The sequence below is a fragment of the Schistocerca nitens genome, chromosome 10, assembly GCF_023898315.1.
Source record: "Schistocerca nitens isolate TAMUIC-IGC-003100 chromosome 10, iqSchNite1.1, whole genome shotgun sequence".
Taxonomy (NCBI): Eukaryota; Metazoa; Arthropoda; class Insecta; order Orthoptera; family Acrididae; genus Schistocerca; species Schistocerca nitens.
Genome location: NC_064623.1, coordinates 143,434,933 through 143,461,326, shown reverse-complemented (window position 1 = coordinate 143,461,326; position 26,394 = coordinate 143,434,933). Strand labels below are relative to the sequence as shown.

The 26,394-nt window shown below is 43.8% G+C and overlaps 1 protein-coding gene across 3 annotated transcripts in view; it reads right to left on the bottom strand.

Annotated features, from left to right (window-relative positions):
• LOC126210127 (glycogen synthase kinase-3 beta) overlaps nucleotides 1-26,394 on the bottom strand; it is a 325,023-nt gene that overhangs the window by 190,646 nt on the left and 107,983 nt on the right. The window contains exon 1 of one of the 3 annotated variants that reach the window (XM_049939271.1): nucleotides 17,037-17,222. The exons of the other annotated variants lie outside the window; for them this stretch is intronic. The gene's annotated coding sequence lies outside the window, so the exon portion shown is untranslated. Of the gene's footprint in view, nucleotides 1-17,036; nucleotides 17,223-26,394 lie in introns of those variants that run through there. 3 annotated transcript variants of the gene reach the window in all.

Genomic DNA, 26,394 nt, shown 5'->3' with positions numbered 1-26,394 from the left:
CCCTGCACCATGCGTCAATTCGCTGCAGATCCTCCTGCATTTCAGTACAATTTTCCACTGTTACAACCTCTCGATACACCACAGCATCATCTGCAAAAAGCCTCAGTGAACTTATTCTGCATTGCTATCCATACAAATTCACCCATGTCCTGGAGTTGCTTTCTGTTGACCTACCAGCAAACTTTCGCTCCAGAACTTCTTGCTCGCGACGGAGTTTATGTTTTAGGACGCAAAAACATTTAGGGTGATACGCGTCCGTGTCAAAACTGTAGAACACGAAGCCGAAGAGAGGAGTTACAAACGACAACGCGCCACTCCGATTCGACGGACGAGAAGACAGCTAAAAACAGGGACTTGGTGACGTGTCCATAAAATACGCTATAGATGCAACGGAAGTCCCGGACTAAAGATGCCACGACGGATAAAAAGTAAAACGCCGTAGACAGGCCGCGCGTCGTTCACTAAAACGGCCGATAACTCAGGCGGCAAACACAAATGAGTACGAGTACGTAAGTGGTTAAAAACAGAATTTCGTCAGGAAATGACGGACCGTCAAAAGTTGAGCGCAATGTGCACAAAGTCGTGGGGCAGCACCACTTAACAAATATGATGGCTAAAAGGACAGTGCCCAATGAGTAACCTAGCTGAAATGATCACCTCATGGCGAGAGCGCCCAGAGAAGTCGTCCAAGCTGCTGGGAGATGCTTAATAACCCGGAGCTTGTTCCCATGAAGGGAGGTCTAGTGATGATGCCAAAGTGACACCACCTGCTGATTTTATTTATTTAGCGTGTGGCAATTAAGTACATTTCAGTATTGGATCACGTTATTCTACATTACGTGACATTACATACATTCACAAACATCTAGCCCTTGTATATACTCAATGTATTTTTGGGATGCATGAGGAATTCTTCAAGTCCCCACTTAACGCTGTTGTCTTGGATGGTGTGCTAAGGCGTGCTGCAGTCACATGCTGGCGAAGACAGCAGTCCCCATTTGAAGAATGAGTCAGCGCATCTCCCATGTCCAGTATTAGTCGGTCCACAATTAACCACATCTTGCGGGGCTCATCAAAACCACGAACTGCCTCAGTAATACAAGGCATTAGGTGGCAAGTTGTTGGGGCATTTTGGAGCCATTGTCTTCGCCAAGAGTTCATGTCAGCCCCATTGAGGCTGTCGAGAGCAAGATGGGGATGTAGACACAAGAGATCATCGCAGGGAATGTAACAACTAGTGGGCTGAGGTACGAGAACTGCTGTCTTGGCAGCGGTGTCAACGGCCTCGTTTCCTGTCAGACCCAACTGACCAGAAACTCGCATAAACATCTCAGTGCCTCCATCAAGGGAGCAAGTGACAGTTTTCTTGGACCTATTGCGTTAGGGGATGAGCGGTGTACAGTCGCGAGGGAGTGTACAGTGAATAGCCACTGATCTCCCTGTGAACAGACGAAGCCCAATTCGAAGGACACGTCAACATACGCAGAATTGCAGAATATGGGCAACGGAAAGACCGCACACACATCAACTGTTACCACGTTATTCTGTAAAGCTGACTCTTTTGTGTGGGCTAATGGCATCGTTTACCAGCGGCCACAGTTTTTTGAGGAGATGGGCCCCCGTCATTTCTACCTTCACTGTTGAAAGCTATGAGTGTCTTTTTTGCGTAACAACGTCATCCCAGCCCTTCAACAGCGTGATGTGTGGACACCATCGTTTTGGCCGCGCGGGGTAGGTTAAGTTAGATTAAATAGTGTGTAAGCCTATGGCCGGTGACCTCAACAGTTTGGTCCCATAGGACCTTACCACAAATTTCCAATTAAAAAAAATTCCAAAACCATCATTGTTATGCAAAATAGCGCCCCTCCGCACATTGGACAACCACTATGAAGCGGCTACTACAGAGGCATTTTAAAAAAACGCTAGAATTATCAGCCGTGATTACCCTACAGGCAGCCCGTACAGATCACCTGATCTTCATCCGCGTGATTTCTGGCTGTAGGGTTATATGAGAGACCCCGTGCTCAGTGCTCCAGTCACGAATATAGCAGGACGGCAGGCACGCACTGAGCATCGCTTTGAACGGGACGCCTGAGCATGCCGATCTGCTGCGAAACATTGTTTCTTGCTTTGAACTTGTGGCAGAAAACGGTAGCCAGCATACTGAGCATGCGTTGCACCGGTCTCACGACGATTAAAAACCAATTTAATCGTTGCTTTTTACGCAGTTTTTGCCGTGAGGACAATTAAGAACAGATTTTTTCCCATCCGATGTGGTACGACCCCGAAATGGTGGAACGGCTTACCTAACTAACAGTCTCACAACTGTTGAATGCCAAACTTTAACGATCATGCACACTGCACAGTGCACAGTGCAGTTGGTTTAACGTTCAACTGACACCACAGCCGTCTTACTACGACTCATTTGTCGCCGACCCTGTTTAAGTTATGATGCTTGCAACGTCATATGGTGGGAAGAATTTTCGTTACTTTACTTCCACAACGTTTCCCCCTTCTTCGGTAACATTCTGTTCAGACTGACCAGCGGTCTTTTTATTTTTTCAGCGCTGTCAAACTGGAACTTTCATTACAAACACCCTGTACATATACAAAAGTGGTGTGATATGCTGGCCATCGTTGCAAAAACATCTCACCATAGCGTCATCAGCCGCTCTTCCATTGCATTCAGTGAAACAATACACGTGCTATACGTCGTCCAACTCGACATCAGCAAACCTATTGGTATTGCTGTTTATCACTTTAGCGTACATTGATACTGCAGAAAAAGCTAATTCGAGGCAGAACCGAGCAGCGCTGTATGCAAGCTTGAGGGGCAAAAGTAAACAGTGCATTGTGGTTCTCAACAGCAAGTTCTGTGAGCAAATGGGGCACGTTAGTTCCCAGATATCGCGCAAAGCGTATAGCGTCGAGATTTGCGCTGTTTTTGTAGATAATTTCAGTGTTATACAGATCCAAAGATAAATGTGTGTAAGAAATAAAAACGAAATGTAGCTTCTCTGTAAGGTGCCACCGGAGACGATGGGTCCCTTGCACCAAAAAAACGGAAGAAATCCTCTCTGAACTGACCCCGAAATTTAGTCGGTGAGTATAGATCCACCCTGCAGGCGGTCTTGCACGGCAGATCAGGCGCGGCGAGAAGAGGTGGTTTGCAGTGAATCCTTAGGTGAAAGCAAGGCCATCAGGAGGCCATCTTAACCCTAGAACATTAAGGGGGTGTTTATTTTGCTGTTAAACTATCGTAAATTGTACTTCTGCTAATTTATTCAAAGGAACTAATAATTTATAGGTTATGCCTTAATTACAATTATTCGATCTACAATCGCATGTTACGTACTAAAGTGTGTACAAAATGTCCTTTTTCATACAATACTCCAACTGCAAACTTTACGAGGGTTTAGTAATCTACGATTAATCGACACAGTCTTGCCGGAACAGCGCAAGCGCAGGCAGCTCTCCATTCCACAAGGTTCACTCGAACGAGGAGAGGTCCCCGTCCTTAGGATCGACTTTTTCATATCACCTGTGCGGTGATGCAGAAGTCGCAGCTATCAAACCCTGCCTTCATTCACCCTGGTGGGCCCTCATTTGTTCACTGACGAAAAAAATTTCGTAATATCACGTGACGCTCTTCAGCTTTAAAATAGAGACGACTAAAATATAGATTGCGCAGTAACGGTTCAAGTACAGTCCTCATGCACATAAAGCAGTGGGTTCGAATATTGTCAGGTGATTTGAAATTTATTTTTAAATCGTTATCGAAATGACCTCTATCAATAATTTTATTCAATTAACTGGATTCAATTTTATGTCTATTGCTTTGTAACATTTTACAAATGCTCTCATTTCTATCATTCTTTATCCACTTGGGATCTTTGTGCATGTGAACTTAATAATTTTTATTTATCTATCATAATGAAATATTTGAAACTACCAATCTATTGGTTAAAAATCTATTTACACAGACTTTGCAATTGTGTCGAACGTATTTTTCATTGCAAGATGCACATTTGTTGAATGGTTAACGTTATAAAAGCATTTAAAACAATTTTTTCTCGACCACGAATAATTTAACGCAAATGAAGAGTAAATGAAAGAATGCATGATAAATAAAACGAAATCCAAACGAAGTGAAGAACAGAAATCACTAACGCAGTAGCATGGACAAAAAACAGGATGATAAAATGGAAGAAATTAAATAGAATACATAAAAATAATTAAAATCACAAGTACAATGATTCTAAATGGAGAAGAGAATGATAGGAAGAGAAAATAAGAATTTGAAGAAGTTAATACTTTTTTAAAATTATGTGACAAAGCAACAGAAATAAACATTTACCCAATAAATTGAATAAAAATAATGATCAAAGTCGTTTCGATAAAGATTTCAAAATAAAAAGTTTCAAAGCACCTGATGAGATTCATAACGCAACCTCTTGCATGTGAGGCCTGTAACTTAAACGTTAATAGTAAAAAATGAGGCAAAAATATATTTCCATCGGGTGTACATCGTGTTGTCGTCTTACTCTGTGTATTTCTAGTCTACGATACTTCTAGAAACAATACGGACGGAACAGTTGCTTACAAGTTGAGGAGTGTAACTATATCCGGTTTGGTAAATAAATTACCAGCGCGCAGGCAGTTAAGTAATGCTTTTGAGTCACGCGAGTTCGGAAAAAGGGCGACCGAACCAATAACACCTCAAAAAGACCTAGCCGACTTGCGTGCACTTCAATCATTCTGCTTTGCAGCTCACACTAAACTTGAAAGAATCAAGCACACGGAACTCTTTAAGGCATGATAAGCGAAAGACTAAACAGCAGATTAAATTCTGGCAAGAAGTTAATTTATTAAAAAATGAAAAGCCATGAAGTTCAGATCACAGAACAACCTTTTCCTAGAAAATGAATCTCTTTCCTCATATACATCTATGTCACGTTACATATATACGCTGGTAACGTGCTTAGCATTACTCACAGGAACAATATAGTACGTTAATATACCAAGCAGCAGCATAAAAAAATTGCAACCCAAGGCTGTAAGCCCGACCCCATCCTTTATAGCACATTCATCAGCCTAATAGTAGTCCGCACAGAAAATACATAACTTAATATCCTAGAACCATTATAAATAGCGTTACGCATCAGCGTTACAAATCAGACGAATAAACTGCGGAATACCAACATTTTTTTAGCAATATCAGAATATAATTTTTTCTAAAGAAACAAGAATTGAAGAGCTGTAACTTTTTTTTCCATCAGCTCACATCTGATACCTCCACAAATAATTTCTTTTTCGAATGACACCTGCGTACGAATAATAATGTAACATCTTCGTAATAGCAACTTCTGTGTATACGTGGAAATTTATGACCTTCCAATTCGTATTTGGACCTGTTTGAATTTTGTTTATATATAGTCTACTCACACCATTCCTAAAAAGTATAATTATGGCTGGGAACAGTAATTCTAGTCTTTGTTCTTAGTCCCGAAAAAATTGTAGACAATGTTACATGCTGTACTATTCCTATGTGCTCTTTAACAGGACCAGATGTAATTTCTTTTCAAAAAATTATGTAGACTGTTCAAACACTTGAAGATAATTCCATAGGGCTCGAAATGCACCTTGTATGGAAATAAAAATCGAGATGTGCGACAGAAGACTTCTCTATTTTTTACAAAGTAATACAGTCATAGCAGCAACACTGGTAACAGTGCACAACATAACGCGTAGTTAGCTTTCTTCTAGTTTCATTTAGGTATAAAGATGGGAACAGTGTTTGCTTACACACTTCTCCATGAGCAATGTCTCCACGCTCTTATTGGGTAACACATGTAGAAATATTAACGGTACTGACGTTATTGATACCGGAAGGAACACCACGGCTACCCAATTTACCAGCATCGCAGAGAGATTGGGTGTAAAACATATGAAACTTAACTTCGGAGACGAAATTGTGAAGACGGGTAACTTGCGAGTGGTGGAGGAGGACAAGTTCTGAACGGCAGTCAGGCCAGAAAGTGAGGAAACATAAACCGCCTTTTGATGTGATCATCCGCCGAAGAAACTAACGATATGGGGCAGATTATCTGTTGTCAGCCGGGCAAGCGTATATCTGAGAACGTTCGCCACATAATATGAGCTGCGCAAGGTTGGACAACGTGACGTTTCGAGTGTCGGGAAGTGTTAACGGCTGCTTCGTCAAGCACGTGTTAGCGAGGTGTTAATTCCTAAAATTAGGAAGTACGAGAACGAAAAGCAAGCCTGTCCAGGTGTCCAACTAGAAACACGAAACGACTGCTTCGATGAAGGTCATTTACTCTTTGGATGATCACCCTCCAAACAAATAGGCGGGGGGGTGGGGGGGTAGGAAGCCTTCTAAGTTGACAAAATTAAATACATTTTCTTCTGATCTTGTATGGACGTACGTATGTAGGATTGTCGGGTGCTAAACAGCGTGGTCATAAGCCTTTTTCAATACCGTGGCATTGGTGTATGAGTAATTATTCTTGTTAAAACGAAAAGCAAGAACCACAGTAATAAATTTCGGAAAACCACACCTCATGACTAATCTCATCTATCAATTTATAACTACCAGGCCACAGTAAGGCACTAAGCTGGTTTCCTTAACTAGGGATTAATAACTGCGGCGTAGAACGCATTTCAATATATTCGGTCGTTAAAAATCATTGGTCTAGATTCCTTGTACATATAAGAATTTAAACTGGTACATGAAAAATCGTAGAGCTTCATAAACAGTTCTGTTTCTTTTCATATAAAGCTGCCCTGACGAAATACATTACGTTACTCTTTGAAAAAGTAAGGCATCCGTCATGTTGGCACCCCGCTGAATGCCTTAAGTGCAGAGTGATGTCTTCCAGCACCTGCGCTAGCAGCATATCTTTGGAACTTTAGATACTTGAATGTATTTAGATTCACATCCATTAGACTGGGATCATTGATGCCGGTCTTAAAAAAGACGCGCCAAACGATGAGAAATCACCAACAGCGTTGTTTTTATCCACTTCTTTGAGTCGATGATAATATGATTATAATTTGAGGTGAGTGGTGCTCAACATCATGGTCATCAGCGCCCTGATGGAAAAGCATGCCACTCTCATGAGTGGGGACGAAGGCTGTCCCTACATGCAGAGCAGTTTATAGTGAATTATGTCTGCCTACCTTCCCCACCAATTTAGGGATGAGGCTTGACAGTTCACCAAACTTCACCACTCTTTCAACACTGCAATTGTACCTGCGAGGATGGTAAGTAGATCACCATCGAGACTGAGGCTGCCTTAATGTCGGTATGCAGAACACATTTTGTCAAATGTGCTGAACTGAAAGTGGCACTCCACGAACTTCGAAGAGTGGTGGACCCTCCCGCCAGAGGAGGAAGCCATGTGTCAAAGGCCTATGTCCAACGCGCAGTATGGTAAGCAGAACCTCCTACCAATGGTGAGGCTGACATGAAGTCCGCCATTCCTGTGAGGTCGATCCGAATGACCGCTGTATGTTTCCTGTCACCTGCAACCACTCAGTCTCCCATTGATGCATGATGTGTGTCAGAAAATAAGATGGAGTGCAACGGGATGGGACACTGATGGACAGCACCATCCCGACATGCTTCCTTGGCGGCTTTGTCGTCCATGCCGTTTCCCTGTATCCCGATGTGGCCAGGTACCCAGCAGATCACCTCCTTGCCACGGTGTTGGAGCCGCTGTAAGTCACGTATGAACTGAATCAGCTGGTCTACTGGATACATCTGATGAAGTCCTTGTACTGCACAAAGCGAGTCTAAACAGACAAGAAACCTTGTACGGTGATGTCTGTGAATCCTCTCCAGTGCTATCAGAATGCCATATAATTCCGCATCATAATTTGTAAATTGTTCCGGAAGATGCACTTTAAAAACCCTATCGGGGAAAACAGCGCAATAACCGAGGACAGTCTCTTGCTGGGATTAATCTGTATAAACAACGATAAAACTGAGGTAAGTACTTAAAATGGACGAGGGGTTGGGTTCTTTGTGAAGAGGCCAAACTGCGAGGTCATCGGTCTCATCGGATTAAGGAAGGACGGGGAAGGAAGTCGGCCGTGCCCTTTCAAAGGAACCATCCCGGCAGCTGCCTGGAGCGATTTAGTCGGGAAACCCAAATCAGCATGGCCAGACGCAAAATGGACGAAACAGAGCTGTAAAAACATAATCTGAAGTACGAGTTTTTTTGTACTGTATCAAGCATAAAATCACTTTGGGCCTCTGAAAACCCCAAGGCGGCAGTGCGTTTAATCCCTGGTTGTGTATTTTGATGTCTGATAGATCCAGGTCCTTGAGTGTCTGTAGCAAGTATCCCAAATGAGTTAGTCGCTTGGGGGCCGATTCCTGAGCAGCCGTTTAAAGGTGGGTTGGACCATCGCACTAATATACCAATGACTATGGTGACGTGGAGATTTTCAGTATGTCGACGAATCCAAAGTGGTGGTTCACTAGCCTCTGCACACACACGCGGAACTGGACTGGTACGAAAGGACCCTGTCGATATCCAGATGCCCCCATGTTGGACAACGTCTAGAGGTAAGAAGTACGGGCTGATCCGTAGACCACGCTGCCGTAATGTAAATGTGATCGAACAAATGCCCTAAAACTGCAGGAGGTGGAACCTGTCAGCTTCCCATGTTTTTCGATAAGGCATTTCAAAATATTGAATGACTGGAACCTTTTTTGTAGACCTTTCAGGTATGGGAGTCAAGTTAATTTCGAAGCAAAAAATAAAACCAAAAGGCGCACAGTTTCTTGAAAACTGTAAAATATTGTCCACCACTGTGAGCACTGGTTGGTTAAAACTTCGACGAGTACGTTTAAAATTGACACATGTAGTCTTTTCTGGTTTGAGGATTTGTGTTATCATTGGTCCTTTCAGACAGACGAACGGGCAGGAATGCGGTGACTGTGCGTACATCAGATCTGGAGGACCGCGTTCTACAGCATATTGAGAACCCTTGTACAAGTTCCAGGCAAGAGACCCGCCAACATGGTGTAAGCCAAAGTAAGATTGTGTGTGTGCTGCATGACAGCCGCTATCACGGAGGCCACGCTGAACGTCTGTTGTGACGTGGATGCCAAGTAACTCAATATTGTGTTCCGGGACGATCTGTTGTCGTTGCGCGCACGCCATTTTCCGGGCACACATTCATAGGGCCTTTTTCCTCCATTTCCAGTCAGGAATCCGCTCCTGCAGTTTGTCGGTTTTATTAATGTTCACCCTATATAATTGTGTAGTTTGGCATAAGCTCTTTGTAACAGCGTATTTCGGAGTTCCATCGCCCACGTCAACCACTGTGCGGTCGTAAAGTGTTAAGTCGAGTGCGATAATATGTGGAAATACATGTAATTTTAAATGTGTGACGTACACCGGTATTAACGATGATGGTGACACTGGCTTTATGTAAAGACAATTGCACTCACAATCACAGTGCCAGAAGACGCCACTAAAAATGTAACACGTGTAGATACTACTAAGAATGGCATGCATATATGCGTCATCGCTGAATTTTTGTACAGTAAGATTTTATTAACCCTAGCATATTTTATGATGTAATATGTTACTGTGTAATTTTTAACCGGTCGTTAACGCAGTAAATTCCTGTTTCTGTTGATGTCCACTCATACAATGTACAACACTGCGGCAATGATAACCGTTAACTAATGTATTATGTTTTCGACCCTAAAGTTTCAGGGCACACCGTAGAGCCACACCAGGACATTTATCTGAACCACGCCCTCCGAGTGAACAGCGCGCTGCGACGCCCGCCACTCCCCAGGTGGGGAGCGGACATATTCCCAGCGGCTGCGCAAACGGTATTTCCAGCCGCCTCGGGTGACAAACATAATTATCGCCTGTCGTCAGCAGCCATCTGCGCCGCATCCAATTGGTGTAGCTTTCCGGTCGTCTATAAGCCACTGCTTCCCCCTGAAGCCGTCTGCCGCAACTCCACAACACTACATTCCCGGCGGGGTCAGGGATTTTTCACCTGCCTCGAAATGGCTAGGTGTTTGTGTTGTCATCATTTCATCATCATTCATGAAAGTGGCGAGACTGGACTAAGTAAAGGTTGGGAATTTGTACGGGCGCTGATAAACGCGCAGTTGAGTGTCCCACAAATCTATCATTATCCAATACTACACAGGCGCCATGGTCGACTGACATTTGATGACACCTTCACGGCGTAACACTGACAGCGGAAAAGGTCATTCGGAGGAGCACTTAGGTTTCGACGGGGGTACTTGTTGAAGACAAACATGGAACGCTGTCAATTTTCACTGCACCGGTTTTATAGGCGTACACCGAAGTCAGTTTCCGGACACTTCAGCACAGCCAACAGTACTCGAAAAGCTGCGTTTTGGCTCTGAGCATTATGGGACTCAACTGCTGAGGTCATCAGTCCCCTAGAACTTAGAATTACTTAAACCTAACTAACCTAAGGACATCACACACATCCATGCCCGAGGCAGGATTCGAACCTGCGACCGTAGTACTCGCGCGGTTCCGGACTGAAGCGCCTAAAACCGCTCGGCCACTCCGGCCGGCGAAATGCTGCGTTTTGGAGAAATCTTTAATTCAGTGTATGTCGTAATACGAAACCCACTGTATATGGCATTTTAGCTTCGGAAACAATGAAATCATCATGGTGGCTGCTCGGTCTGCTTCTATCATCCAGCCGTGAAACTTGGTCAACTAGTCACAGCACAAGGCACATGACCTTGGTTGTCAAAAATATCCCTGTGTTTTTTTTTTCCTCCTTCTCGCAACAATTTAAGCTGTGCTATTAGGTCCTAACCTAACCGCAACCTAAGTCAAGTTTTCAGTGCCGTGGTTAGCTGACAAGCCAACCGAGCAGCTGCGATGGTTTTTTTCCTTCAATATTTGCATAGCTAACATGCCACACGTTGTGGTCGTATTTATACTTCCGTATTACAAAAATTTGCATTACAGAGCTAAAGCGTCAGGATATGTGACACCGGCGTACAAAACCGGTACTAATTCCACTAGCATGCTTGTGCTCTTGAAGGAAATAATAGGACAGCAAAACGATTTTAGAATCAGGATATCAGAATTTCAGAATTACCGAAATTGCCTCAACGTCGTCTTATCTTATGATGGTTGATCTATGGCGGCACGGACCATCAGTAAACTTCCTCTCGGTATCTTCGTACCGAAGCCTTTTTTTAAAGTACGCGGATTACCACGTAAAGGGCGGAATGCACGACGTGGAAGAAACAGTACAGCAGTGGCCGCCTCTTCTGTAAGGTTCGACCTGCTATCCCAAGACGATGACTTGCTCATTAGACATGTCTTAAGCCGATTACATTCCTCCTTGGGCAGTTTTTGAAATTATTTAGGAATTACCTAACTTCCCCCTTTGACACTATCATGCTATACCACAACAAAAATAATCTTTTTTGTCATCGGTATTCTGACTGGTCTGATCCCTCCGGATAGTAAAGTGCGTTGAAGTGCCGCTTCCAAAACTCTGCGAGATGCGCCGGCCCCAGCGGATTGACGACTACGACCGCCCAGCCTGGATGTGCTTTTTAGGCGGTTTCTCGCACCTAGGCGAATACTGGACTGGTATCCATGTTAAGCCTCAGATGCTTACAACGCAAACATTTAGAAAACACTCTTATGTGACTTACTTCAGTCGTAGACAGATGGGGTACACTTATAGGAAGAACGTCCAGCCGCTCACAGTCAAACGGATCCAATATCATAACAATGCCGGTAATAATAATAATAATAATAATAATAATAATAATAATTATTATTATTATTATTATTATTATTATTATTATGTGATCTGACTCTTCTGATGCGGCACGCCACACATTCTTTTGTGCCAATCTCTTCATCTCAAGCACTTGCACTCAACATCCCCAATTCTTTGTTGAATGTATTTCAATCTGTCTTCTCCTGCAGTCATTGCTCTCTACAGCTCCCTCAAGTACCATGCAAACTGTCTCCTGATTTCATAACAAATGCCCTATTACCTGTCCTGTCTTCTTGTTGGTGTTTTCAGTGCTTAAGGGGTGTATCAGTGCGAGGGAAAAAAAAAAAAAAATCAACATGTGATGACGTTCCTAATAATTATTTCGGGTAACCAAAGTACGTACTGGCATAAGTTGCACAGATGTGAGGCACACGTATGAAATGTAAAAATGTCCTGTCAACGGATCACGTCTTTTAGTCAGATCGGGTCATAAAATTCTTTTCTCCCCAATTCTATTCGGACCCACCTAATTAGTTACTAAATCTATCTATCTGATTTTCATTTTCTGTAGCGCCATATCTCAAAAGCTTTTGTGCTCCTCTCGTCTGAACTGTCAATCGTCCACTTCCACTTTCGTACAAGGTTACACTCAAGACAAATGCCTTCACGAAGGACTTCGTAACACTTAAAATTAGTGTTTTTCAGATATACTATTCTTGCTATTGCCATACCGCATCTTATATCCCATCCACTCAGGTCCTATTCGAGTAAGAAATGAAGTGGAAACCCATGGCGAGGTCGAAGTCTTAAAATCAAATAGGATGCAAGTCAAATAACTTGTACATGTACTTCCGTCATGGAAACTTCCTCTGTCACCTCCACACGACAGGCGTCAGAGACTCCCGAACTTGCACGTGTGACAACGCCAAGGCGCAATTTACATTTCTCATTATTTTCGTCTGAGTGGTATGGCGATCAGCAATTAACACTGTTCATGAGTTGACTCTAATTTCTCTCCGTCACGGCTATTCTCGCATGATAAAACTTACAATATAGTGGATACTGTAAACTGGACGTGTATGTAACTGTGTGCGTAATCCCACGATGAGTAGCTGTATCGTACAACGTATTATCAGGCGATGGTGCCATACTCTTTACCGATTCTATACGTTCTCTAAAACCGTTTAAGTACTTTAAGCCGGCCAGAAGTCGTAGCAGTTTGCTTCCGACGCTACACCCTGAACTACCAACATTCGTCCATTTACCACACGAACAATTAAAAGACTGATATGGAACCGCCTGCAGTCATTTTTTCCTTCTTTATACTACTGTGCATTTTCGGTCTCAGGCGATTTTCAAGTATCTGCCGCAAGATCAGTGTTGTACGATAGTACAAAAGTAAGGAAAATATGACAGCTGCGAGCTGTACACAATCACTTAAAACAATATTTGTCACCGCTGCGGGTGCATGTTCAATGGAGAAATAGCTGATACTTGCCTTTTGTTCTCGGTCATACATGACTACTGAACATGGTCAGCACACTTTGCCATTAATGTGCTTTTACTCCACGGAATTACTTGTCATACGATTTCGGTCGTCTGAAGGTTACTTCTAGACGAGTCGGTGCCTTATACTACCATGTAGAAGCACCCACGTGCTAAGTCGGAAATAGGAGGTCGTTAAATTTTCATTAGCTCGTGGGCAACTGCACGGTTAATTTAGCAGCGGATGTTTTATTCTTCGCTGTTTCACAGACTGCTCACAATTCCACACACACTACGGCATGGGCGAGGCAAACTGTCAAACGGAGCAGCTAAATCACGACTTTTTACGAAGATGAGGCTTGCACCTTATCTACTCTAATACCCCAGCAACATTTTTCTTTCCTATATTTGATGATTGACGTTCTTGTAGGCCTAACTCTACGGCCTTTCACACGTGTGCGAGAGAAGCAAGGGATCCAGTGATCCAGCAAACGTACTACGAACGTGGCTTGGAATATAGCTCACAGTATTAGTGTTTAACGCCACTTCGGCGACGAGGTTAGAGACTGCGCAAATGATCGGAACTGGAGAGCGACAGAAAGCAAATCGGCAGCGTCCTCCTCAAGGGAACCATCTAGGAATTTGCTTCAGTCGAAATCGTAGTGAGCCTGAATCTCAATGGCGGGACGTGGATTTGAACAGTCGTCCTCCCGACTCTCAAAAGCTACTGAATACTATTAGATCAATAGCTGAAATATTATGCAAGAAACTGAAATCCTGAACTCAAGCAGATGCACGGAAATGCGAATTATCTTAAAAATAGTGGACTGTGCCTTCATCGATTCTATTCCTCGCCGATAATAAAAATCAATAATATGCGATCGGGTCTCAAAAAATTTTGAGAGTATACAGGCTGACTAAAACCTTTTACAACAAGAAGTGTGTGTCCTGCAATACCAAACTCAGAGACCACAACACTGTGGTCAAAATAGATTGCCTATATTGCCAGTGAATGCCTCTCAATCTACTACAATCTGTATATAAGAAATTGAAGAGCCTGGAAAGGAGAATCTGCGAAAGATAATGGGTGCAATCCAGACTTGGGCCGGCTGGGAACTTTGGAGCAACAACGGAGTCTACCAGAATGTGGAGATCTGAGACCACACGTAAAAGGAGGCTGGTATTTCGTGGACTTTTACGGAACGGACACAAGTACACCATCCTAACAGGTATTTAATTACCTCTGGAACAGGAACACACCACGACGTGGATTAAAGAAGCTAGAGAAGACCTTGAGAGGTCCAACATCCCGGAAGTCATGCTGGAATGGGAAAAATTTCGAAACAGAACAAAAAGACTGAAAGGATGTTAAGTCGAAAGACGAACTACAAAAACACGAAGAACGTAGATGGTAAAACAAAAGTAACAACAAAGCGACCGTCTGAAGTAGAAGTTTTGCGTGATCTTAAGAGGTCAATTCACCAAGTAGTAGTAGTAGTAGTAGTAGTAGTAGTAGTAGTAGTAGTAACACCACTTTCTGAAATATGTGGTTTATGCGTGTACTTTTTCATATGGTGCTGTACTCGTGCAATAACAAATGCTACGATGAAGCCAGTGGGGTTAAGTTAGGTTTCCATGGATGTCACGCAATCCGTTCTCTCCAACTACTCAGTGGTCTGGTTTACGTACATTACGGTGTCCTGAACAAACTAAATGTGCAATATGTGTGGAGAGTAATAAAAAACTTGGAAGGCTTGTCACGTTTCACGACGTCGCCTGTACAAGAGAACGCCTATGCCCTCAGTGGGCGATCTTTGACTGTTACTTGCATACGACGAGCACTCCACAACGCTACCTCCTCTCGCTGGTAGCTGAAGCCACGCGTCGAAGGTCAGTGTCCTGTCCCACGTCTGCTGATAGCAAGCTTCATAACATCTTCGTGACTGAAGACAGTTTTGCCACAGCTATGTTGTGGACTTCACAGCTTGGTATCTGTCACCTCCAGCCACTCAGTCTGACAATAATGCAGGGCGTCTCCATCAGATACGAGTACACACACTTCTCGGATACTAAACAGAGTTTTCGTAACACTTTTCCGATTGTAGAGATGCATTAGTAGGTTTTTAATAATGGGAGCGAGACATGGACATTGAACGGATGAATAATTGAGGTTTTTCCCAGCGAGCAATCGAGCGTGCTTGTTCGAAATAAATAGAGGTGGCAGGCAAACAACAGTTGGGCCAAAGAACGTACTGAAGTTCAAAATGAAATTATAGCTGCAATGATAATGATGTAGGCGGGACATGTACCCAGGCGAATGGATAGAAGACGGTCCAAGGGACTTATCTCTTTGAATTCAGCAGGTAAGAAAAGAAGACAACCTGAAGGGACTCTAATGCATGTGAAATTACAGAAGACCTTCAACCAACAGAGCGTTGTCAAAGGGCCGATTATACGTAACTAGCACGGAAAGATAGCCTCTATCCAAACGTACGTTTGAATACCACAGTACTCAACTAGACACAACCCTATCGCAGATGCTATGCCCTTTCCTTCCTCCGACCGTCTAATACATTGACACAGTCATTTACAGCGGACATACAATTTAACGTAGACACATCCCTTTTTTCACATCCTAATATGAAAACTGTCAAGCTGCAAAGTAGTTTGCAGTGCATGTCAAACTGTACGTCTTCCTATAAGTAGGTGGGTCAATAAGTCGATGGTCAGAGGAAGGAATGGGCAAACAACCACACAGTAATACGACCGTGCCAAGTAAAGTACTACTGTGTTCAAACCAAACCTTGGGTTTGAAAACGCAATTTTTGGCGGCGACACTCTTTGATAATCGCTTCGCCGATTTCTTGTTGCGTTAGATTTGTAGTCAGTCCCAAGCTTTCGACATCATCAGGAGTTACTGTAAGCCGTGCGATACTTAATGTAGTTCACCAAATTATCATGGAGACACCAGGAAGTCACAGAACTTCCATACGCTACTAGAGATTGGTTCAAATGGCTCTGAGCACTATGGGACTTGACTTCTAAGGTCAGCAGTCCTCTAGAACTTAGAGCTACTTAAACCTGACTAACCTAAGGACATCACACACATCCACGCCCGAGGCAGGATTTGAACCTACGACCGTAGCGGTCGCGCGATTCGAGACTGTAGCGCCTAGAACCGCTCGGCCACCTCGGCCGGCTACTAGAGATTATTTCGATATCTTTGATGGGCGCTTGAAGCTAAGAGGCAACAGAAGCTGTCGGCCACCATCTAACGAAATTAATATCGCTACCAATTTTCATCCGTCATAGACGCCATGACGTCTCGATGACGTAATTCGGCCAACTAAACGATGTGCCACACGACTGAAGATGACAGTGGAGGAAGTCGTCGAAACCTTGAGACTGCATACAAAACTGACACGGTAAGACATCTGAGGCATTTATCCGAACCTTAGGTTGAGAGTGTACTGCTCAGTACTGAAGTACTGTCTCACATTTTTCGATATACTCTACCTTGTGGTACGTATGTAGTAATGTAGGCAGCTCTTTTTACTGGCACTGCCCATGTATATCATGCAGCTACATTATCAACTGCGAAATATGGATGATAATTAAATATGAAGACACACGGGACTGGAGAAAGCCACTCATATTTTCAGTGACCCGCACCCTCGACAACAAATCTCTGATCACCACGACTGAACCATACCCGCTACCAACGGGAGCACTCCAGCACTGACCGGCGCTTGTAGGTTTCCAATTACCTCAAGTTGAAGGTGTCGCTCTCACCACCACAGAATAAACATTCACTTTGACAGTCGCACACGAGAAAGATCCAGAGGAGCAGAGTCACGAAGACGGGTGCACACGACCGCGAGCCACGGGCAGGTGGTCGTACCTGCTGGACGCAACACGCGAGCGGCGCTAGCAGCCGGCCGTCCGCCTTCCCGGATACAGCAGGCGGTGGAGCGCGGCGGCGACTCTAGTCAGAGCGAGCGAACGAGTGCGTGGGCCCAGCCGGCTCTCCCCTCCACCACGACTGGAGGTCTCAAGCCCCAGCTGGCGCCCAGAAGAACGCCAGACCCGCGCCGCCTTCCTGCACCACGGCCGCCCGACACGACGCGGCTAGTGCGCATGCGCGACCCGCCAATTCCGACCAGCGTCACGCTGCCACTGTGCGGTTCGTGTCTTGTCACGCCGGCCTCGACACGCTCGACCGTGAGTCTTTCTGCGACTGCCGCGCACCCCTACTGCACGCTGGCAAGTAACCTCTAGTTAACCTTCAAATATCATCATCGTAGTGTTGGACACAATCGAGAGGCCTGTTCTTGAGAATCAAAAAGAAATCTAATACACACTCGAGAATCGCGATTTGTGATCGCTGATGGGTGGGGCGAGGGTGGTAACGGCCGCCAGGGAGGGAAGGAGGGGGGGGAGAGAACCTACAGACATCGCAATTGAGAGAGACAGACATAGCAACAGAAGCACAGAAACGGGTAGACAGGCAGGAAAAAAGACACACACAGAAATGGAGGGATAGAAATAGAAAGCAAGTAATACAAGAAACTTGGCTTTCTGAGCACTATGGGACTTAACATCTGAGGTCATCAGCCCCCTAAAACTTAGAACTACTTAAACCTAACCAACCTGAGGGCATCACACACATCCATGCCCGAGACAGGATTCGAACCTGCGACCGTGGCGGTCGCGCGGTTCCAGACTGTAGCGCCTAGAACCGCTCGGCCACTCCGGCCGGCTGAGGGAATTAGATAAGGAAATTAAACACTGAAAGTAATGTACCAGCCTTGCTATTTATTTGTCCAGCCAAATTACAGACGATGGCTACAGTACAGACGACATAAAATGCTGACCGGCAATAGCAAAAATGATTTTCTGAAAGTGCGAAGCGTGTTAACATCGAGTAGAAATGGATGTATTAGAAATTCTTTATAGTGTATCCTAACGGAAGTGAAATGGACTGTAAGCAGTCGAGACGAGAATAGTAAATTCAGAAATGTTGTGTTACAGACTAATGCTGAAGATCAAAAGAGTAGATCGGGTAACTAATAAAGAGGTACCCAATGGGGCAATAGAGGAAAATACACTCATCCTCATAAATTAAGGATAATGCTGATACATGGTGAAACAACGTTCTAGTGGGCGGTTTGTGGGTTTAAATCACCTCGGGGGATAACCATTCGGTGCATTTGACCTACGCTCGTCGCCGGTGGCGCTGGCAGCAGTCCACACAAGCAGAGGTATGTTGGTGCATGTCACAGTACGGTGCAGCGAGTAAGTGTGCAGACGTTTTCGGACGTGCTAATGGTGACTTGAAAATGGCTCAGACAACACACATTGATGACGTTATGAGGGGTAGAATACTAGGGCAACTGGAGCCTGGTCAAATACAGCAGGTCGTAGCACGGGCTCTACGTGTGCCACAAAGTGTGATCTCAAGATTATGTCAACGATTCCAGCAGACAGGAAACTTGTCCAGGCGCAACAGTACGGGACGTCCGCAGTGGACAACACCACAAGAAGACCGATACCTCACCATCAGTGCCCGCAGACACGGAGTACTGCAGGTAGCCTTGCTCGGGACCTTACTGCAGCCACTGGAACAGTTGTCTCCAGACACACAGTCTACAGACGACAGAACAGACATGGTTTATTCGGACGGAGACCTGCAAGGTGCATTCCACTGACCCCTGGTCACAGGGGAGCCCGTAAAGCCTGGTGTCAAGAACACAGTACATGGTCATTGGAACAGTGGTTCCTGGTTATGTTCACGAACGAGTCCAGGTATAGTTTGAACAGTAATTCTCCCCGGGTTTTCATCTGGCGTGAACCAGGAACCAGATACCAACCCCTTAATGTCCTTGGAAGGAACCTGTATGGAGGTAGTTGTTTGATGGTGTGGGGTGGAATTAGGATTGGTACACGTACATCACTGCATGTCTTTGACAGAGGAACTGTAACAGGTCAGGTATATCGGGACGTCATTCTGCACCAGTATGTCCGCCTTTTCAGGGGTGCAGTGGGTTCCACCTTCCTCCTGATGGATGATAACGCACGGCCCCACCGAGCTGCCATCGTGTAGGAGTACCTTGAAACAGAAGATATCAGGCGAACGGAGTGGCCTGCCTGTTCTCATCCAGCACGTCCGGGATGCTCTCGGTCGACGTATCGCTGCACGTCTTCAAACCCCTAAGACGCTTCAGGAGCTCCGACACGCACTGGTGCAAGAATGGGAGGCTATACCTCAGCAGCTGCTCGACCACCTGATCCAGAGTATGCCAACCCGTTGTGCGGCTTGTGTAGGTGTGCATGGTGATCATATCCCATACTGATGTCGGGGTACATGCGCACGAAACAGTGGCATTTTGTAGAAGATGTGTTTCGGAACGGTTTTCTCAACTTATCACCAATACCGTGGACTTACAGATCTGTGTCGTGTGTGTTCCGCATGTATCTATGCTATTAGCTCCATGGCACCACATTCTGCAATTATCCTTAATTTATGAGCATGAGAGTAGTTACATGGGACACATTAATTAAACTAAGGGACAGTTTGGTACAGCACTACAGGGCATCAAGAAATAGTTTATTTGGTAATGAAAAAGGGTATTGGGTAAAAATTGTACGGGGAAAGAAGGCTTTATTACAGCGAGCAAATTTTGGCGTATGCAGGTTGCCGTAATTATGCCGGCACGAAGAAAGCATGGCAGACTAGCGTGGAGAGCTGCGTCAAACTGACTGTGGACGTGTGTGTGTGTGTGTGTGTGTGTGTGTGTGTGTGTGTGTGTGTGGGCGCGCACGCACGCTCATCTGATATGTTCCTTGACGTTATTCATCAGACAGAGTCCTTGGAGCTCGGTTTGGACTGAGGTCGCTGGAAGGGTACTAGCGCGAGATCTGGCGGCCTCTGATAAGCTTGCTTTCTGTTTTCACACGGCCATGGCGTGCAGCTCTTTGGACGGGCGGTGGGAAAGACGGATATAAGTCGCCAAGGCCGGCGCGCCAGATCTTCGCCCGAGATGCCCCGGATTTCTGTGGCGCTCTGAGACCTGTCATGCGACATAGTCACGCCTGACGACAGTCTCTGGTAGCGTACGCCATCACAACGTTCCGTCAGACAAGCTGAGAAAGGTTCCGCGGCAAGCGACACAGTAAGAAATCTCCAAACGAAGTTGTTTCAAAAATCGGGAATGTGGTACCTTATGGAAGTCCAATAAATCACTTCTAGTCACCGACGTTTTTCTCTAATCCCGCAACAGACCAAGCGGGAAACAGGAGAGGGATTTTTGGTTATACTGCGGCAACTGCAAGAACCAATTAATTCTCGAGTTGTGTGTCTCCTGCAGTGGTTTTGTATATTTATTGCGCGGTCGTTAAAGAAATATTTAAAAAAACAAAAGCCCAATTGAGGTCCAGGCAGTAACCCGCCTGGTATACTACCAGTATTTTGATGGATTTATTTCTTGTTGCTTTTCATAAAGTGAACTCCATAAATTCTCAAAGATGTACCCTTAGCAAATCTCTCATAATCACTTTCTTCGGATGCCGGAAGACGTCTCGAGTTAACCTGATGAAGACTTTATTCCAGAACGAGCCCATTCAAAATCGGAAGATAATCTTTTGGTTTGGTTTGATTTGTGGGGCGCTCAACTGCTCGGTCATCAGAGCCCGTACAAAGTCCAATTTTTTCACAGTCCAATCTAGCTACTGTCACGAATGATGATGAAATGACGACGACAACACAAACACCCAGTCCCCGGACAGAGAAAATCCCCAACCGGGCCGGGAATCGCACACGGGACCCCGTGATCCATAGGTAGCAACGCTAGCCACTTAGACCACGAGCTCTGGACGGAAGATAATCTTGAAGAGAATACCGAAGAAAGTAACAATGCCAGTGAAAATTCCGATGGAGATTACCATAAGGATTACGAGTCTATTGCAAAGCCAGAACGAAAAAGAAAAAAGTGCAGTCTCACCAGTGACTTGCTGTCCTCGATATAATTTTGTCAGAGGAGCTCTCGGGCCGATGCTCGCAAGTGATCTAGCATCCAAAATGGTCGAAATTTTAAACATGTTCCCTGACGACCAAACTGTGGATACTACATGCACCATCACCAATGGTCAAGTGTCACGTGTTGTTCAGCATTACACTACAAATACTGCTCTGAAATGAATAAGAATTTGAACAGAAGCAGATTCCGTCAGTTTGAGAGCGTTTTTTAGTGTGCCACTGATTCCTGGAGCTCTTCGCCGATGCAGAACATCACCACTTCTTATTTAATATAAATACACTTTTAACCCTGGTGTGGTCGCGCAGGGTCGGACAGACGCCAACTGCACTTCATTCACTCAACCGATACATTGGCGGACGTGTGGTGCCATCTACCTTTCAGTTAACTAAATACAGACGTATTCAGCTCATCAATATCGCATTAGTCGCCGAACAGTGTTGGAGGGAAGAGAGAGTTTCCGGAGCTGCATTGCTGGAGTCGGACAGACGCCAACTGCACTTCATTCACTCAACCGATACATTGGCGGACGTGTGGTGCCATCTACCTTTCAGTTAACTAAATACAGACGTATTCAGCTCATCAATATCGCATTAGTCGCCGAACAGTGTTGGAGGGAAGAGAGAGTTTCCGGAGCTGCATTGCTGGAGTCGGACAGACGCCAACTGCACTTCATTCACTCAACCGATACATTGGCGGACGTGTGGTGCCATCTACCTTTCAGTTAACTAAATACAGACGTATTCAGCTCATCAATATCGCATTAGTCGCCGAACAGTGTTGGAGGGAAGAGAGAGTTTCCGGAGCTGCATTGCTGGAGTCTACCAGACGCCACGCGACCTTTGCTGTTACTGAGGGTATATACTGAATTTATTATTTAATGTAGTAGTTTCTAATACATTTCGTAACAGCTGTTGCTAACAGGTATTTTTTTTTACCTTCAGATCCAACATGAGTTCGCAGAAGACCTACAATTTGGAAAATGAACGTGAGAGGGAAATTGTACTCCGACTTGTTCGAGGAAAATGATTAATCGGATGAGTTTGTTATTTACAGTGATGTGGAAGAAGACAGTGTGGAAACAAGAAAAGGAGATTCGAACAATGAGCAAGATGCGGACACAAGTGAGAGTGACAATGACGATCATGTTGACGAATGTTTTCTAGGAAGAAGCAAATCCACAAAACGGTCAAAAGTGTGTCCCCCAAAAATGTTCGTACTCTACGACAAAACATTGTTACTCATTTACCAAAGTGAAAGGAGCCGCTAAGAATGCCAGAAACCGATGGAATTATTTGTCGATGGTGAATTACTTTCTAGTATTGTTGCTCACACAAATACAAAGATTTCTGAAGTGCAAAAAAATTATCCCAGAGATAGGGATGCTCAAGTGACAGACCCATCCGAAGTAAAAGCTGTGTTAGGAATACTGTATTTATGTGCTGCAAGAAAAGATAACCATACTAACACCCAAGATACATGGACAACCAATGAAATGGGAATTATGCCGTCTGGTAATGGCTGAAAAACGATTTAGGTTCCTGTTGTATTGCTTGAGGTTCGACAACAAGGATACGCGAGGGGAAAGGAAGAAGGTGGATAATTTGCCCCCTCCTTCCTTTGCGGAAAATTGTAAAAATGCTTATTCTGTTGGGGAGTACTGTACTATTGACGAAAAGCTGGAAGCTTTCAAGGGCAAGTGTTTCTTCAGACACTACATCCCTAGCAAACCAAAGTAGTATAGGCTGAAAATATTAGCTTTGGTGGGTGCTAGGATGTATTACACTGCCAATCTGGAAATTTACGCTGGTAAGGAGCCTACAGGGCCATTTGCAGTTAGCAACAAACCAACACATGTTGTGAAACGTCTCACTAATGAGATCTCAGAAACTTGACTAATATAACTGTAGACAATTGGTTCATATCATCAGAATTAGCTGATTACTTGCTTCTCAAGAATCTTACTCTGGTTGGAACTATGAGGAAGAATAAACCTGAGATTCCGCCAGAGTTTACGCAAACAAACAGGGAATTAAGAACACACTGGGTTTCAGAAAACTCAACTCTATGTTCTGATACTATCCACAATGCATCACAATAACGCAATTTATGCCACTTCTGGCTATAAGAAAAAGCCAGAAATGATAACATTTTATAATGCAACCACATACGGAGTTGATACTGTCGATCAGCTATGCAGCACCTACAACGTATCAAGAAAAACCAACAGATGGCCATGATAAACATTGCAGGTATAAATGCGCAAGTAATATACCATGCAAATAACAGCACTGCTCGCACCAGGTGCAGTGGTTTTCTGAAACTTCTGGCACGTAATCTAGCTGACGATTACTTGCGTCAACGTTCATTTCATTATAGCTTGTGTATAACAGATAATCTACCTTGTACACTCGTATTTATCTAAGTTTACTTCTGCGATTATTCCTTTCCATCGCCCCATCAACAGTTTCCAGCAAAGACCCACGTTGTAATTAGAAGCCTAACAATCACTGCCCACATTCATTATCAGCTGTATTGAAGGGGTGAAAAATTGGTTACATATTTGTGGGAAAAATGCAGTGAAACTTCTAACTCTAATTGGGGCGAGTTCTAGTCAGAATTATGGAAAGGTTTCCTAAAATATTTATTTATTTACACGTCAAGTTCCATAGGACCAAATTGAGCAGCAAATCTTCAAGGTCATGGAACGTGTCAATACATGTAATTACAATATAAAAATAAAATGTTTATGAACCCGAAAAAGCCAAGCCACAAGTTTAAGTTAACGCAATCAACAATACAACAAGAATCAGCTTAATTTTTCACGGAACTCCTCGACAGAATAGAAGGAGTGACCCATGAGGAAACTATTATTTTCGATTTGAAAGCGCGTGGACTACTGCTAAGATTTTTGAATTCGAGCGGTAGCTTATTGAAAATGGATGCAGCAGTATACTGCACACCTTTCTGCAAAAAAGTTAACGAAGTCCGATCGCAATGCAGGTTTGATTTCTGCCGAGTATTAACCGAGTGAAAGCTGATTATTCTTGGGAATAAGCAAACATTATTAACAAGAAACGACAATAAGGAATATACGTATTGAGAAGCCAATGTCAAAATACCCAGACTCGTGAACAGAGGTCGTGAACTAACACCAATTATTGCCCGAACCGCCCGTTTCTGCACCAAAAATATCCTTTTAGAATGAGAACAGTTACATCAAAATATAATACCATACGATATACGCGAATAAAAATAAGCAAAGTAGACTAATTTTCGTGTCGAACGATCACTCACTTCAGACACCGATCGAATAGTAAAAATGGCAGCATTAAGTCTTTGAAATAGTTCCTGAACGTGGGCTTTCCATGACAGTTTACTATCTATCTGAACACCTAGAAATTTGAACTGTTCAGTTTCCGTAATCATATGCCCTTTCTGTGAAATTAAAAGTCAGGTTTTGTTGAATTGTGTGTTAGAAACAGTAAAAACTGAGTCTTCCTGTGATTTAGCGTTAGTTCATTTTCTACAAGCCATGAACTTACGTCATGAACTGCACTATTTGAAGCTGAGACAATGCTGCACTCAACATCCTTTACTACTAAGCTAGTATCACCAGCAAACAGAAATATTTTAGAGTTACCCGTAATAGTAGAGGGCATATCAATACGAAACATAAGTGGCCCCCAACACTGATGCCTGGGGGTAAACCCCCCACCCCCACTTGACCGTACCCCACATCACAGCCATTCTCAACATTGTTAATAATGACATTTTGCTGTCTGTTGCTAAAGTAAGAGATGAACCAATTGTGAGCTACTCCCCATATTCCGTAATGGTCCAACTTCTGGAGCAATATTTTGTGATCAACACAATCAAATGCCTTAGTTGAATCAAAAAATATGCCTAGCGTTCGAAACCTTTTGTTTAACCCATCCAGTACCTCAAAGAGAAAAGAGAATATAGCATTTTCAGTTGTTAAACGACTTCTAAATCCGAACTGTACATTTGATAGCAAATCGTGTGATATAAAATGACCAATTATCCTTACATACACAGCCTTTACAACAACTTTAGCAGACAATGATGGCACAGAAACAGGTCTAAAATTGTCTACAATATCCCTTTCTTCGTTTTTATAAAGCGGCTTTACTACTGAGTAGTTTAATCGTTCGAGAAACTGACCATTCCTAAAGGAAAAATTACAAATATGGCTAAATACGGGGCTAAAATGTGCAGCACAGTACTTTAATATTCTGCTAGGCACTCCATCATATCCACGAGAGTCCTTAGTTCTCAGTGATAATTACTGACTCAATCTCCCCTTGTCTGTATCACAAGAGGAATTTTTATTTGATTCACCAGAAATTCTCAGAAAAGATTGTTAAATACTGTACATATATCTGACTTATCAGTAACAGAAATATTTTTACTACGAACTGACTTTATATCGTCGACCTTGTGCTGCTGACCAGACCACTTCCTTCACAACTGACCATATGGTTTTAATGTTTACCCTGTGAATTAGCTATTCTATTTGCATAATACATACTCTTTGCCTTCCTAATAGCAATTTTAAGCACCTCACAATGCCGTTTGTAATGCGCTACTGTAGCTTGATTGTGACTACCTCTAACATTTAGATATAATTCGCACTTTGTTCTACAAGATATCCTTATCCCACTAATCAGCCACCAAGGCTGCCTATTACTGTTAGTACCCCATTTAGAACGTTCCAATGGAAAGCAACTCTCAAAGAGCATGAGAAATGTGTTAGGGAAAGCATTATATTTATCATCTGTGTTATCGGCACTATAAACATCCTGCCACTCTTGTTCCCTGACAAGGTTTAAAAAACTCTTATTCGTTATTGATTAATTTTCCTACATAGTTTGTAAGTATATGTAACATTTGCTATTATTGGCATTGTGGTATACTGAGTGCCTAGTGGTCTAATAAAAACTGTATCAAATGTCTGTCCTGCTGTCCCGTGTGTTCCAAAATAACCCAGTTTAATCCAAGTTGTAGGCGTGAGCCAATCACGGATTTCCGTTTTTAACAGACTTACTTTATTTACTAGATGTCAGACACT